Source organism: Dipodomys merriami, unplaced genomic scaffold (genome assembly GCF_024711535.1).
Source record: "Dipodomys merriami isolate MVZ:Mamm:240054 unplaced genomic scaffold, mDipMer1.0.p SCAF_341, whole genome shotgun sequence".
In the NCBI taxonomy this organism is placed as follows: domain Eukaryota; kingdom Metazoa; phylum Chordata; class Mammalia; order Rodentia; family Heteromyidae; genus Dipodomys; species Dipodomys merriami.
Genome location: NW_027204949.1, coordinates 247,230 through 265,000, shown reverse-complemented (window position 1 = coordinate 265,000; position 17,771 = coordinate 247,230).

Sequence of the window (17,771 nt, the reverse complement as noted above, 5' to 3'; positions counted from 1 at the left end):
CCTCTCATTCTGGAGGTAGGCTGTGAGTCAGAAGCTTTCTTGCTCAGGCTGTTGAACTCACTCCCTCAGGTAAGCCCCTCTGTGCCTGGGCTAGACTGTGATAGTTATTCATTGTCAGTTCATCTGGTGAGTCCTTCCTCACTACCCTCTTCTAAGACAGTTAAAGGAAAGTGGATGAGGAGGCATCATGTTATCCAACTGCACAGCCGAATCAGGGGCCTCTGATCCTCAATGCCACCTATCTTGCCAGACTCTCATTATAAGAAAATGAATTCACTCTATGTCTACTTTGCTTTGTTGGGGTGTATCGTTTCAGGGAGCGGATGTGGTGTACAGAGGAAAGACCTCAGACCTGATACCTCCTGGGGGATATTTGTTCTGGTGACAGAGCCAAGTCATTGCTGTGGATAAAGAGGAAGCCGCCATCAGACTGACCCGGAACGATGCTCAAAGCTAGGTAGGCTGTTGAAGTATCAAACCCACTCATGTCTGCTTCCAACTCACAACAACAGGGATGCAGGGCGGGTGGTCCAGCACTGGCCCTAGGGAATTATAAATGGATGGTGGCGGTCAGGTGCTGCTGGCTCTAGCCTGTCATCCTCGCTATTCGGGAGGCTGAGGTCTTGACTCAGAGACAGCCCAGGCAGGGAGATTCTTATCTCGCATAAACCACCTCCCACCCCCACAAAAAAGATATATATGGTGTTGTGGCTCAATTTGTAGAGCCTCAACCTTGAGTAAAAGAAGCTCAGTGTGACACCGAGGCCCTGAATCCAAGCCCTGGGACTCACAAAAGAAATATAATAAATGAATAGTGGGCACCTGTTATCTTACTACCAAAAAGGATGGATTCATTCTTCTCTCTGGTACTTGTAGCCAAATGTAAGGGGCTTCCCTTGATGTTCCTCTAAACCTCTCCTCTTTATTATCTCTCCCAGCTTCAGTTGCAGGATAGAATTCAGATCATCCCACTTGATGTGACCTTATGAACCCTCCCCTACCCGCCTTCCTTAGTGTGGAGATCATGGATGTACTTACCATTGGGAGAATGAAGCACCGGAGAGATGGGGGTAGGTATCCCTGAAACTCATACTCTCACAAACACACTCACCTAGGCCAACTCAGACTAGCCTTTTCCAAAGACATTTTATCTCTTTGGATTAACTGACCTAGGAAAGGAACTTGATCTCCTGTAAATAACAATTTTAATTAGGGCTTGCTAGTTCACACGAAATAAACAGAAGCTCAAAAGAAAGGCCCTGGTGCTTATCATATCTTGCTCAGGCTCACGCCTGACCTACTGGCTCCTCAGTAGGCAGAGATCTGAGGTGCAAAGATTGAAGCCAGCCATAAGCTGGAAAGCAAGTGAGACTCTACTCTCCATGGAACCACCAAAATGTTAGAAGTGGAGCTGTGGCTCAAGTGCTGGAGCATCAGCCTTGAACAGAAAAACTCAGAGAGACAGCTCCCAGATCCTCAGTTCAAGCCCACACAAAGAAATGGCCTCATTTCTTCCTCACAGACTGCGTGGGCTTCGAGTGCCCTCTCATGGAGTGTGATACAGCACCGGTCCCTGGGTAGTGCATCAGAGCCTTCAGAAATTGGGTGGTGAAAGCCAGGCTTTCCCCTTTGCGTGCTCTCAATCTACACCAGCCGGAAGGAAGAGCATGACAAGGCCGGCATTGTGTAGAGCTGAGAAGATCCCCCCACCCCTCTCCCCGCCAGGGCAACTAGAGTGGGCTTCTTAAAGGCAGCACTTGAAGGAGGTCTTTCTTAACAAGGAGGATCTGACAGGAAGCATAGAGAGTAAAGATGCTGTAGATAAAGGACAACATATTGGAGCATGTTCATTTCCAGCCAGGGCTGCTGGTGAGAAACTCAGTACAGATATACAAGATGGTTCCAAGACAGGCCCAAGAGGTCACATAAGAACACTATCCAGGATTAGGATTATGTCTTAGCAGTAGTGGGCTTGTCTAGAGCACAGGAAACTGTGGGTTCGATTCCTAGGTCCAGCATACACAGAAAAAGCCAGAAGTGGCACCAGGAGAGTGTTTGCCTCAAGAAAAGGAAGCTCAGGGACAGTGCCTGCGCCCCCAGGCCAAGCCCAAGGACTGTCAACACAAAACAGCACTCCAAGGGACATGGGTGATAGGTGGATTATTATACCCTGTAGTTCTTAGTAGATCCATCCATGAGTCATGTCTCCTACTTTGACAGAGGGGAGATGGACACTCCTTCTGCGTTGGGCACCCCTGTAACTGGTTATCAGCAACCCTTCAAACATCTTCCACCGAAACTTGGAGAAGACGGCCCCAGAAATCATCAGGTACTGGTTGGGTGGGGCGAGGGGATACAGGCCCCAGAAGTCCTAGTGGGTCTGATCTGCCACAGAAGACCAGGCCATCGAGAGGAGGTGGATGGGAACTTAGAGATGGGTAGTGATGTGAAGGGGGCCCTTTAATGCCCATGTCCCTACCCAGATTCCGAGCCTCCCTGTCCCTGAATTAGATAGTGGAGTGACTAAGTTGTAGTTTGTAGAGGAGGACTAGGTGGAAATTCTAAAAATGAGACACCATAAGCCCTGCGCTGGTGGCTCACTCCTGTCATCCAGGCTGCTTGAGAGGCTGAGATCCAGAGGATCTTGTTTCCCAGCCCAGGCAGGAAGCTCCCATGAGAGTCTCATCTCCAATCTCCAACCAGAAGTGGCACCATGGCTCAAGTGGTACCACTGGCATTGAGCAAAAAATTATCATCTGGGACAATACCCAAGCCCTGAGTTCAAGCCCCTCTACCAGTAAAACAAGAAAGACAACCCTTGCTTGCAAGAGATGGTGAAGGAGTGGGGTTGCTGTGGTTGGGAGACCAGGTGCTGGCCTCAGTGTACAGACATTTCTAAGAACTCCTCAGGTTTTCCCGAGTGTGAAGTCATAGCATGGTGGGCGTTACCTTACCAAGAACTCCAGAGGTTGTGGCCTGTCTTAGGCAGGGAGTGGGCGAATGGGAACAGGGGTGGGAGGGTAGTGTCAATTATATTCTCTCCACCCAAGGAAGAATGGTTTTGGATGCTGATGTCAAAGTCTGAAGTGAAGGACTGCATGTGCCTTGTGGCCTGACAAGTTTGGTTTCCCCTGGGTGCAAGAAGGTGGCTGAAGTTGGGAGCTGCCATTGATTCACAACAGTCATCCTAGCTACTCAGGAGGCTAAGATCTGAAGATTATGGTTCAAAGCCTGCTTGGGCAGGAAACTCAGTGAGACTTTCAGAAAAAACTGGAAGTGGTGCTGTGGCTCCAGTGGTAGAGTGCACACCTTCAGCGGAAGATCTGAGGTCTGCAGGAAGGCCAAAGTTCAAACCCCATGACCTACAACCAAAGATAAGGTGAGTGAGTTTTCTTCATAGAGGTGTATACAGAAGGAAATGCCATGCTGTGTTATGAGCCATTCCAGATGTGTGAGAGACTCTTGATTTGTCTACATTTGGTCTGGGGACAGTAGTGCCATCTTCTCAGAGTTTGGGATGTTCAGATGCTCAGAGACTGCTGAGGCCTTGGGCTACCCACGTGTGTGTGTGTGTGTGTGTGTGTGTGTGTGTGTGTGTGTGTGTGTGTGTGTGTGTGTGTGTGTGTGTGTGTATCATTCCCTCATCTTTCTCTGTCCACTTCCTGGGTGCTTGTCTGGCTCTTTCTGACCTCGGATGTTGACACTGCTCCATGGCAACTTTGCCTTTAGCCCCCATCAGGGTCTACAATGAGTCCTAAATTGTCAGAGACCTGCACATTCCAGCTTTTCTTTGGGGCCCAAGTCTGGCTGTCCATATCTTTGTCTGCCTCCAGGGGATTCTGGGTCTGCAGGGCCGGCTGGCATAGTTTCTCGCCTTCCTCTTGAGGTGGGGAGCAGGGTCAGTCATGTGATATCCTGTCTTTTTCCTCAGCTGGCCCTCTGGCGGCATGTCATACTTCTAGCAGTCTGGCAGTGGAATGGGGGAAGGGTGCTTGCCAGTGGCTCTGGCCAACTTAAGCTTGATAGCTGACTAAAGGCTGCCCAAGCAAGGTGGATTTGGGGCTACATGGGAGGTGAGGCCAAGATGGGTTGGAAGTATTGGTTGGTGTCTAGGAAATGTCAATGTACATTTCTGAAGGCAAGTATTTCTTCCAGCCACAGCTGGGCCTCTTAGGTACTTCTAGATAATTCTGGATGCCCAGAATACAGAGGCACAGACTTTAGATTCCAGGGCCTGGGAACTGGGGGATGAGAGACTGGTATGGCCAGTACCTCAATGCTCTGGGGCATTAGCCTTGACCTGGCTATGCTCCCCTTGTGTAAGGTCACTTCTTAACCCAGTGCAGGCCACACACCGGCCACTTGTGCTGTGGAAGTGGCAGGAACAGAAGTGAGATCTAGGAGGACCAAATTCTGGATTTATGGCCTGATTGGGGTGGAGGGGTGTCTTACAAAAATCTTAGAGCTGGAACTCAGAGCTTGGCACTGTCCCTGAGCTTCCTTTGCTCAAAGCTAACACTCTAACACTTGAACCACAACTCACCTTTCATCTTTTTTAGTAGTTTAGTAGACAGAAGTTTCTTACATATTTTCCTGCCTGGGCTGGCTTTAAGTTGCCATCCTAAGAGCTCAGCATCTTGAGTAGTTGGATTGTTGGTATGAGCCACTGTCATCTAGCTGCAAGGATGTCTTTTCATACTCTCTTCTGTTCTAATAGCTGCCTACTTGCCCTGGCCTAGATCTCTGACCTCCATGTCAGCTCCCACCAGCACCTGATTATATGGAGAATATAAACCTCAAACCTGATCCCATTTCTTTGTTCTCAGGGGAGGAGTTTCTGTTTTGTCTGAAGCCTGGGGTAGGAGGGGTAACTGTAGATGGGTGATCAGCTGGGAGAGAGATAGTCTGTTTTAGCCAAGAAGGAGTTTGGCCAGATGCTAATAGCTCATGCTCTCATATTCCTAGCTCCTCAGGAGTTTGAGATATGAGGATTGCTATTCAGAGGCAGCCCAGCTAGAAAAGTCTGTGAGACTCTTTTCTTCAAATAACCACCCGAAGCCTGGAAGAGAAACTGTGGCTCAAGTGGTAGAGTGTTAGCCCTGAATGAAAAAAGTGAGGGAGAGAGCCCAGGCCCTGAGTTCAAGCCCTAGTACCAAGATGTGTACGAGAATGTGTGCATTCACACACACACACACACACACACACACACACACACACACACACACACACAAAGGAAGGTGGTAATGATGAGCTGAGCTAGAACTGGGGGCAGTCTTGAGTCATATTCATAGCAAACTCTCAAGCCAGATCAAGTGGTTTCTCCCTAAGTCCTTCTTGGGCTGAGGGGTTGGGCCATGGCAGTAAGTTCCATGGAACCTGCCCCTCCATCCATGCACAGGGCCACAGGACCAAGGGAAGGACACTAGGGATGCTCCTTTGTAGTCAGCCTACAATTGCCGACCTTCATCTGCCCCCTTCCACCCCCTTGCACTGGTGAGGAAAGCAGTGGTCTGAGCATTGGGACTCCTGGGATAGGGACTGCTACAAGCAGCAGCCAGCCAGCTGTGGATTCCGGAGCCTACAAGCCTTTCATGAGCTCAACTCCACACCTCCCCAAGGTGTACCTGACAAACTCACACTCTTGTGATGCCCGCATGAGCAGGCATTACCTGGTGTGACATCTTGCAGCTTCTGCCCCTCCTGGCCTAGAACCATGGTCTGAGACATCGAATTACTGCTCAGATCGATATTGCACCCATGACAGATGCCTTTCTGATGAGCTCCATACCCCAAGGCTCGACTCTTCTCTGGTACTGTGGCCGATCTGTAGGCAATGGCCTCCAAACAGGCTGCCCTCAAGACTTGTAGGAGATCTAGATATTGGGAGACCCTCAGGGGCCCACTGGAAAATACTCTTCCTAGAGCCACAGAGTAAGACCAAGCAGGTTAGGTGTTGGTCATGGGACTTGAACTTTGGGCCTGGGCACTGTGCCCCAGCTCTTCAGCTTACCACTTTAGCTACAGAGCCACTTCTGGTTTCTGGAGGTTCCTTGGAGATCAGAGTCTCCCAGACATTCCTGCTCAGACTGGCTTTGAACTGCAATCCTCACATCTCAACCTTCTGAGGAGCTAGGAGTACAGGTGTGAGCTACTGGGGCCTGGCTGATCTGGCCTTTCACCACAGTGGACTAGGAACTCTTGAAAGCTTTTCTTTACTTTTTAGTTGCCAGTACTGGTGATTGAACTCAGGGGTCTGGGCTCTGGTCTCTTAACTTTTTCCCTCAAGGTTACCTCTCTACCAATTGAGCCACAACTCCATTCCTGGCTTTTGGTAGTTCATCGGCAAGAAGAGTCTCACTAATTTTCCTCCCCTGAGCTGGCCTGACCCACGATCTCTATCTCAGTCTCCTGAGTAGCTATGATTTACAGGGGTTGAGCCACTGGTGGCATTGGGCTAGAAGCTTTTCTTAAGCAAGAGTTCTTCCCTGCGTTTGTACTGACTCCTCCAGGCAAAGGAATTCTGAGGGTCAAGAACTGTGAAAAATAGGCTTCCAGCCACCAGAAATGGCAGGGGTCCGTGGTGAAAAGCCAAGCTATTCTTCTCCCCGGGTCCCATTCTGGGACCCCACCCTCTGCCCTGTGACTCAAGTACAAACCTTGGCCCAACCATGAAATATCCTGACAGACTCTTCTGAAGCCACAGAAACTTCATTCCACCCACACTACCTGCTCTACAGCACACCTCAAGACCTTTGCCCATGCTGTACCTTCTGCCTTAGGCTCTCTGTCCTGTATCCACATCTTAGAACTCCTGTGGAAATTTGGCATTGGTTATATCACCTCCTGGAGCAAGTCTTATCTTCGCTTATCCCTCTTTTTTTTTAATATTGAGTTGCAAGAGATGGCACTTGTGCAGGTTGACTGGCAAATGCTCTATCTTGATGTGTGTGTGTGTGTGTGTGTGTGTGTGTGTGTGCGTGCGCGTGCGTGCGCGCACATACACGCGTGTGCCAGTCCTGGGGTTTGAATTCATGGCCTGGATTCTATCCGATCCCTGAGCTTTTGTGCCCAAGGCTAGCACTGTAGTATTTGAACCACATCTCTACTTCTGGCTTTATGGGTGTTTAACTAGAGTAAAGTGTCTCATATAGACTTCCCTGCTTCCAATTGGGATCCTCAGATCTCAGCCTCCTGATTTGCTTACAGAGGTGAGCCACCAACAGCTTCCCTCTACTCTACCTCTTACCTATAACCATTGCCCTCCTCAGTCCCACAAGAATATGTCATACCAGGCTCATTCTTTTTTCTTTTTGCCAGTCTTGGGTCTTGAACTCAGGGTCTGGGTATGTTCCTGAGCTTCTTTTGCTCAAGTCTAGCACTCTATCACTTAAGCCACAGTGCAACTTTTGGCTTTTTCTGTTTCTTTGGTACTGAGGAATGGAACCCAGGACTTAGTGTGTGCTAGGTAAGCACTATACCACTAAGCCACATTTACAGCCCAAGGCTCACTTCTCATGGGAGTTATGAGGGTGGCATAGAAATTGCTGACTATTTAATATCTTTGCCAAGATTTGGGACCAGCCTGAGTCTCGGCAATGACGAATGATAAATGAGTGATAGCCACTAGGCCCCAGAGATCTAGGCTCACATCCTACAGAGGGATAGAGACTTTAGAGCCAGAAACTTTGACAACTCCTAAAGTCTAGGAACTGTGGTCTCCCTGAAGGCAGGGGCTGGCTGCTAGGTGTCCCGATGGGAGACTTCAGCCAGAATATAAGGCTTCAGTTATTAAATGGCAGAGAAGGATGCTTTGGTCAAGCTGCAGGCTCAGACTGAGTACTCTTCAGGGCTTGTCCCAGCTTGACCAGGTTGGGGGGCTGGCCATGGGCAACTTGATGAATGCCCATCATCCATACATCATCCATCCAGATACAGAGACATGGAGTTATTGCCTCCTTTTGGGGGGGGGCAGTTCCAGGATTGTACTATGAGCCTAGGCCCTGTCCCTGATCTCCTTTTGTTAAGGATAGTGCTCTGCCCTTGAGCCACAGCTCCATTCATTTTTTTCTTGTGATATCTTAGATATAGGAGTCTCACAGACTTTCCTGCCCCCACTGAATTCAAATTGGCATTCTCTACATCTCAGCCTCCTGAGGAGCTAGTATTACATGCAGGAGCCCATGTCTCCTGGGTTTCTTTTCTTCTTTTTGTTCTTTTTTTATAATTGTAACAATCTGAAATCTTCGTGGTGTCATTCCAATAGTTTGCATTCAAAGTAAACTACCCAGGCCTGGAGTTCAAATGATAGGACTGCCACCCACAAATGGAAGGAGATCTTTCCTATTCATGGGAATGCTAATAGAATATTATCAAAGTAATAAACTTGCAGTTAATCCATGATTCTATTTTAGAATGCCACACAAAAATTATTGGATATATATCTTCCATTCCAGCACCATGGTATAATTTCCCTAATGGAAAGCTATTGAGTAATTTTTAATTAATGCTTTTATAATTATTCAACCGTGATACTTCATTAAATGGAGGCACTATTTAGTAATGAATAATTAGTAATTATATATATATATATATAATTTAATATCCTCACCTTCCTTCTCTCTGTATGCATATATATATATATATATATATATATATATATATATATATATACACACATATACATATCTATCTATCTATCTATCTATAAGGCACTCCTATGGCTTGATCACAGGTCCTCAGAACTCCTGGCAGCTCAGTTTGCCGGAGGCTGGTGTGCTAAGACTGTGACCCCGTTTATGGTTTGGCCATTGAAGGCCTTGGGTTGAAATCCCAGTATGGCCAAAAATTTATTCGTGGATTAAGAAGCCAATTTTGACATATTTATTTTTTCCTTCTCTGAGAAAGTCCTGGATCTCTGTATGATGCATAATCCATATGTGGATATATCCTATGTGATATGATGTAATAAAAATGTTATATGTATAATAATACTAAATAAATAAGGGTAATAAGCATCATATACAGTAAACCCATGTATGTAAATAGATCTCATATATTAATATTCCTTTTTCCAGTGCTGGGGCTTCTATTCAGGCCCTGAGAACTGCTCTGAATTTCTTGTCTTCAAGCACGGTGAGCCTTTGCCCTTCACCTACAGTGCCACAGAGTTATCCATACCCTGAGTTCAAATACAAGGCCTGCCAGGAAAATGGTGCAAATTCCAAACCAGGGCTTTATTGTTATTATTATTATTATTATTATTATTATTATTATTATTATTATTATCATTATTATTATTATTAGCCAAGCACAGGACTTGCACTCACGTCTTGGCATTTCTGCAACAGTAGAACCTTGTATCCAAGGACCCGAGTTCAAATCTTGGGGCTGGCAAAAAAAAATAAAAATAAAAAGGAGAAGCATAAAACTGAGAAGTTCAAGAAGGTGGTTTTACTTTTGTTCCCTTTGTATTGTGACCATCCTGGGTCTAAATGACAAGTCCCAGAAAGTGTACATGACGTTGCATTGCTGATGTTTGGCAGGCTATTAAGGAAGCCATACCGAAACTGGCAACTTAGTTCTGCAGGTCGAATCCCGGGATTGCTACTAATGAATGGTGGAGATACTAAGAAACCCTTTCCCATATACATCCATACAAATGGAATGTTATAAAAGTAACAATTAAGTTGGTAGTTAGTGTATGATTATAAAATTATACACAACAATTATACTACATTGACTAATTTTCAATTAATCCTTTATTATGTATTCAACCATGATAGTTAAAAAAGCAAGGAATAATTTAATTGCCAATAATCGGTAGTAATATTGTATATGCAATTTCATAGTATACAGACATATGTCTCTTGTTTTATGCATCTACATCTATCTATCTATCTACCTACCTACCGATCTATCTATCTATCTATCTATCTATCTATCTATCTATCTATCTATCTATCTATCTATCTACCAATCTACACATTTATCTGTTTATACACTTGTCACTACTGGGGCTCAGTGGTAGAGTGCTCGCCTAGTACATGCAAAGTCCTAGGGTCAATTCCTCACTACTGTGTGCATAGATAAACCTGGAAGTCGTGCTGTTGCTCAAGCAGCTGAGCACTAGCTGAGCATGAAAGCTTAGAGACTGTGTGTCAAGACTCTAACTCAAGACCCAGAAATGGCACCAAAAAAGATAGAATGTTCTGACTGCAACTATATAAGGATATCACTGCAAAAACCTCATCACAGAGCAAGTCTGCAGTCTGGTGCAGACAGTTGATGTCTCACCTGAATTAGCCAGAGGTAAACTGTTGCAACCCAGCTGCACAGAAGCAGATGCTGCTGGCTCGCTCACCCCTGTCATCCAAGATTCTTGGGGGCTGAGATCTGACACTGGTGAGTTTAAAACCCAGCCCTGGCAGGAAGTCTCCGAAACTCTGAGCTATGGCTCGAAGTGGTAGAGCTCTAGCCTTGAGCAAAAGATCTTAGGACTGTAACCAGGCTTTCAATGCAATTCCCGTGGCTGACTCCACCTCCCCCCCAAAAAACCCTCTAAATCATTAGATGTGAGCTTTGTGTGGTTTGTGAGGTGTTTCTGAAAGAATGTGATATTGATGAAAGCACCCTAATTCTAATGACATTGTGTGGGATACAGCTATGTGATGGGTCCTTCATGAGGTTTAGTGTGCTGAGTCCTACTTTCATCTGGTCCTTGTAAGAGCTCCACAAGTCAGATAATTGTGCTATAGAGTAACTTGAGGCTCAGATATGTCCCAACATCAGGGCCAAAATTATGTTTGTCTCCTGCAGACAATTGTTTGGGTTTATTTTTCTCGGTCATGAATCTTGAACTCAGGGCCTAACCCCTGACCCTTCCATGTTGGGCTCATAGCTAGCCCTCTACCACGTGGAGCCAAGGATCCCCTTGCAACAGAGTGCTACAGTCTAGGTATCTGTAGCTGAGGTCTGTCATCCTGCCTACCCAGGAAGCTGATATATGATGATTTCTTCGGTTCCAAACTATCCCAGACACAAAAGGTCCCATGAGACTATAATCCCCTTTTCAGCACTTAGAAACTTGAACTGGAAGCTGGGCACTGGTGATTTGCACCTGTCATCCTAGCTACTCAGTGGCCTGAGAGTTGAGGATCACAGTCCAAAGCCAGGCTGGGCAGGAAATTGCTTGAGAGGCCTCTCTCCAGTGAACTACCAAAAACCTCCAGGGGTGCTGTAGCTCAAGTGGTAGGGTGATTGGCTTTAGCTGAAGAACTTAAGGACAGCACTCAGGCCTAGACATAAATTCCTCCAGCTTCCAAAAAAAATAAAGAATGAAACCTGAAGTGGAGGGCTGGGAATGTGTCTTAGGTATAGAGTGCTGTATGAATCCCTGGGTTTGCCTGTATGAATTCCTGGGTTTGATTCCTTAGTACCACATACTAGAAAAAGCCTGAAGTGACTGTGTGGCTTAAGTGATAGAATGCTATCCTTGTACCGGAGAAACTCAGGTCCAGTGTTCAGTTACTGAGTTCAAGCTACAGGACAAGTATATGCACACACATACCTGTGCACACAGACACACACACACGCACACACACAGATACACACAAACACATACACATACACAAACACAGATACCAGAAGTGAAGGTGTGACACCAAATGGTAAAACACTGAGCTTCAATTCTGAGCTCATGGTCAGCACCCAGGTCCTGTGTTCAACCCCAAAACCTAGTCATCCGGGGCCAAACTAGGAGAGGTCAAAGGTTTCAAAACTTGATGAGCATCACCAGCCCTAAATGACAGGGAGCATTGTGATATTACACATGTGCTTAGATTTAGCAAGCTTCCAGAAACCAAGGAAGCCACCGTTGCCAATAATGAATCACTTCATTAAGTTCAGCTCCCTTGTTTCCTGCCAAAAAGAACCTTGAAATAAATGTAGCAGGTTATTTCAACACTGGAACATAGTCTAACAAAGACATGATAAATGCAGGGAACTTGGTCTTCCAAGGGAGGTGGCACAAATGAAGGTTTCCTGTCAAAACAGCACTGGGGAGAGAGATAGCTTGGGGTATAAAGAGGCCTTTTTCTCCTGGCCTTTATAGCCTGCCCACACTCCTCCTCACTAATTGGCCTGGATGGAGTTGTTTATTACACAGCTGTACTGGAGTGAGGCCTTTTGTCTTCCTGTTCCAACAATGAGGCAGACTTCCTCCAGCACCCTGGGATGTGCAGAAAACCTCAGGCTACACTGGGAACAGTTAAGGGAGCCCCGGAACATGCACTGTCTTGAAAGCACGGTCTGTGCTATGAAATCATTCTATTCAAAGCAAATATTCTAGCTGGATGCCTTTCATCATAGGGACTCTGGACCTTTACCGATGGAAATACATGCATACATACATGGGGAAACCTGGAGTTAGTTTTTTATTTTGCTTTTTTTTTGTCAGGTGCAGGGGTTGTATTATGAGCCTAGGCACTGTCCCTGAGCTCTTTTTGCTCAAGGGTAGTGCTCTTTCCTTGAGCCACAGCCCCACTCATGACGAGTTTTTATTACTTTGGTCTCTCAGAAATAAGAGTGCTGTGGATTTTCCAGTCTGGCTGAATTCAAACTGTCATTCTCTACCTCCCAGACTCCTGATGAGCTAGGATTACAGGCAGGAACAAATGACACCTGGCTTTCTTTTCTTCTTGTTCTTTTTTCCATTGTGAGAAACTGAAATCTTCACAGTGTCATTCTAATGGTTTGCATTTTGAAGTAAACTGCCCAGGCCTGGAGTTCCAATGCCAGGATTGCCACCTACAAATGGAGGGAGATCTTGAGAAAGTCTTTCCTATTCATGTGAATATTTAATGGAATGCTATAAAAGTAACAACTGAATTTGCAGTTAGTTCATGATTGTTTTATAGAAGGCCACACAAAAAGTATTGGATTATGTCTTCCAATTTATCTAATTTGTATAATTCTCCCAAGTAAAGAATACTGACTACTTTTACATTAATGCTTTAATAAGTATTCAACAATGATACTTCATTAAATGGAGGCATAATTTAATAATAATTCATAATATATATATATATAATTTAATATCCTCACACTATCTCTCTCTCATATATATTGTAAACTACACATCTATTTATCTATCTATATCTATATCTATACACATATCTATATCTACACCTATATCTTTATCTATCAGCCACTACTATGGCTTGTTCCCAGGTCCTCAGAACTGGTTGGCAGCTCAGTTTGCCAAAGGCTTTTGTACTACAACTGATCCTTTCATGAATTGAGCATTGTGGGCTGTGAGTTCAAATCCCAGCATGGCCAAAATTTTGTATGTGGAGTCAGAAGCCAATTTTTACACATTTTTTCCCTTCTCTATGAAAGTCCTTGGTCTCAGTATGATGTATAATTCATATTCAAATAAATCAATGTTATAAGATGAAATAAATGTTATATATGTAATAATACTAAATAAAATAAAAAATATGGATAATAAATGTCATATGAAGTAAACCCATGTATGTAAATAGATCTCATATATGAATATTATTTTTTTCAGTGCTGGGGCTTGAATTCGGGCCCTGGAAACTGGGCTGAAATTCTTGTCTTCAATGACGGTGAGCCTCCTCTCCCCCACAGTGCCACAGTTACCCAGACCCTGCGTTCAAATCCCAGGCCAGCCAGAAAAATGGTGCAAATTCCAAGCCAGGGCCTTATTTTTTTTTTGGCCAGGCCTGGGGCTTGAACTCAGCTCGTGGTAACTCTTCCTCACCTTCGATCATCTTAGGCTGGGGTACAGCCTCTGGAACCACAGTTCATCCTGATATCCTAGGATCCAAATTCAAATCTTGGGACTGGCAAAAAAAAAGGTGCTGGGAAGGTAGCTCAGTAATAGAGTCCTTGCCTTGCATGCATAAAGCCATGGATTCGATTCCTCAGTATCACATAAGCAGAAAAAAGCCAGAAGTAGTGCTATGGCTCAAGTGGTAGAGTGATAGCCTTGAACTGAAGAGTTGAGGGACAGCACCAAGACTCAGAGTTCTGACCCCAAAACCAAGAAAAAAAAAAAAGAAAAGAGAGGGGGGAAAAAAAGGAGAAGGTTAAAACTCGGAAGTATCAGAGGCGGTTTTACATTTTTTTTCCTTTGCATGGCAAGCAGGGCTTGGAAAGTGACCTTGCACTGCTGAATTTTGGTGGGCTATCTGGGAAGCCATAGCCCAAAGCAGAAACCTAGGCCTGGGGTGTGAAGCCCAGGACTCCCACCTATGAATGGTAGTATATCCTAAGAAATGAATTCTGATATACATCCTTATGAATGGAATGTTGTAAAGTAACAATTACATTAGTGTATGATTATATTGTAAAATTATACACAATAATTATACTATATTGAATAATTTTCAATTTATACTTTGTTATGTATTCAACCATAACACTTCAATACAGGAAGGAATAATTTATTGATAATTGTTAGTAATATAATATATATAATTAAATAATATACAGACATCTCTGTCTTGTTTCATACATATATACATATATATACATACATATATATATACATACATATATATATATGTTACAATCTACATATCTATTTCTAAACTTGTCATTTCTGGAGCTCAGTGGTAGAATGCTCCCCTTGATGTATGAAGACCTGGGTTCAATTCCACACTATTACATGCACAGAAAACCCGGAAGTAGTGCTGTCAAGCAGTTGAGCACTGGCTTTGAGCATGAAATCTTAGGGACTGTGTCTAGGCCCTTACTCAAGCCCCAATACTAGAACCAAAAACAAGGTAGAATGTAGAATGTTCTGACTGCAATTATAGAAATCCAGGATTTCAAATACCTCATCACAGAGCAAGCTGGGAGTCTGAAACTGACGGTTGTCATGTAACCTGACTTAGCCAGAGGTCAATAGCTGCAGCAGAGCATCATGGAACCAGACAGTGCTGACTCACCCCTAGCTGCTCAGGGGGTGAGATCAGACACTGGGGGTTGAAAACTCAGCCCTGGCAGGAAGTCTGGTAGACTCTGATCTGTGCCTGAAAGTGGTAGAGATCTAGCCTTGAGGAAAAGATCTTAGGACAGTACCTCTAACCTATGAGTGAAATCCCTGAGGCTGATGACTCTCGGCCACAAAACATTCCTCTAAACCATTAGATGTGAACTTGTGCGGTTTGTGATGTTTATCTGAAAGAATGGTGATAGTGATGAAAGCACTCTAATTCTAATGACAGTTTGTGGGATATAGTTATGTGATGAGTTCTTCCTGGGGTGCTGGGTGTTGAGTATTTCTGGGTTGTCCATGGGGTACTGAGTGCTGAGTCCTTCACAGGGTGCTATGTGCTAAGTCCTTCACGAGTTGTATTCTTTCATCTTGTCCTTATAAGAGCTACACAAGTAAGATGAATGTGCAGATGAGAAAGTTGAGGCTCAGATATGTCCCCAAGGCAGGGCCAAATTTATGTATGTACTAAACTCTAGTGATTTGTCTCCTGCAGACAATTGTTTTGATTTAGGTTACTCCATCATGAAACTTGAACTCAGAGCATAGATGCTGACTTTCTTCTTGGGCTCATGGATAATGTTCTACCATGCTGAGCCAAGGACCCACTTGCAGCAAAGTGTCATGGCTTAGAGGTCTTTAGCTGAGGTCTATCATTCTGCCTGCTCAGGAAGCTGAGGATCTCATTTCAAAACTATCCCAGATCACGGTCCGAAGTCAGCCTTGGCAGGAAATTCCTTGAGATGGTTATATCCAATAAACCACCAGAAAGCCTGAAGGGGCATTGTAGCTCAAGTGGGAGTGTGCTAGACTGAGATGAAGAGCTCAGAGATGGCATCTAGGCCCAGACTTCAAGTCCTCCAACTTACAAGAAAAGAAAGAAAGAAACCTGAATTGGAGTGCTGGGAATGTTTCTTAGGGGTAGACTGCTTTGTGTGTGTGAAACCCTGGGTTTGAATCCTCAGTACCACATCCCTACAAAAAAATCCTGAAGTGGCTGTGTGTTAAGAGTACTGTCCTTATACAGGAGAAACTCAGGTACAGTGGATAGGTCCATAGTTCAATCACCAGGAAGGTGTATGCGCGTGCGCGCGCGCGCACACACACACACACACACACATACACATACACACACACACACACACACACACACACACACACACACACACACACACACACGGAGGCACCGTTGCCAATAATGAATCATTTCATTCTGTTCAGCTCCCTAATTTTCTATGAGAAGGACTGTTGAATTAATGGTAGCAGATTTTTTCAACACTGAAACATAGTCTAACAAAGACAGGATGAGTATAGGGAACTTGGTCTGCCATGGCAGGTGGCACAAATGAAAGCTTCCAGTCAAAACAGAGCACAGGGGAGAGAGATTGCTTGGGGTTCAAAGAGGCCTTTTTCTCCTAACCTTAACAGCCTGGGCACACTCATCCTCACTAATTGCCTTGGATGAATTGTTTGTTACCCAGATGCACAGGAGTGAGGCTTATTGTCTGCCTGTTCCAACAATGAGGCAGATTTCCTCCAGCAGCCTGGGGTATGGCGACCCCCTCAGGTTAACTGGGAACAGTGTGGGGAGCCCCGGAACATGCACTGTTTTGAATGCACACTGTGCTAAGAAATCATTCTATTCAAAGCAAATTTCCTAGCTAGGTGCCATTCTTCATAGCAACTCTGGATCTTCACCAATTCAAATACATGCATATATACACAGACACATGGGGTTACTGGCTCTTTTTTTGTGGCAGAACCTGAGGCTGGAACTGTGAGTCTAGACATATTCTCTGATCTCCTTTTGCTCAAGGAAGCATTTTGTTGTGTCTTAAACCATTATTACCCTAGGTTGGGATGCAGCTTTTACACCCACCCAGGGATCCTAGGACCCGAGTTCAATTACTAGCACTGGCAAAAATACACCAAACCAACAAAAATGGATGATGAAAAACCAGGTAATTTTACACAACAGGTTTGTTTTTGTTTACTTAGCACTGTGACCCTCCTGGGGCTCAATGACTTGGCTTGAAAATTGTATGTGACCTTGCATGGATGAAGGCTGGGGGGCTGTCAGTGAAGCATCAGTCCAACCCAGATACCTATGCCCTGAGATCGAACCTAGGCCTGCCACCTACACATGGCTGAAGATCTTAGGAAACTTGTTCCTATCTATAGGAACACTAATAGAATGTTTGAAATGTGCTAACTGAATTACTAATTAGATAGTCATTCCAGTATAAGATTGTATGCAATAAATATAGATCATTGATTAATTCTTTATTAAGTGTCCTACCATGATTGATTAATGGAGGCATAATTTTAGACCAAATAATTGGTAGTAATAGAATATGTGAAAATAAGATATAGACATCACTCTTTATATAGGGTTATACACTAGAATCTACATAAATGTCTGTCTCTCTCTGTATACCTTTGTAGATGCATACACATATGTTAATACACACACACACACACATGCACACACACACACTGCAATCTAAACATCTATCTGTTTATATATTGGCCATTCCTTGGCTTGATCTCAGGTCCTCAAATGTGCCCACCAACTTCACTTGCATCAGACTGGTGTGCTAACATTTGCCCTTTCATGAAGTGGGCCTGTCAGACCCTGAGTTCAAGGCACAGAACTGGCAAAACTTAATCCTGTGGGAAAACCCAATTGTCCTACTGTTTTCCTTATCGATGAAAGTCCTAGGCCTCAGGAATGATGTAGAATACATAA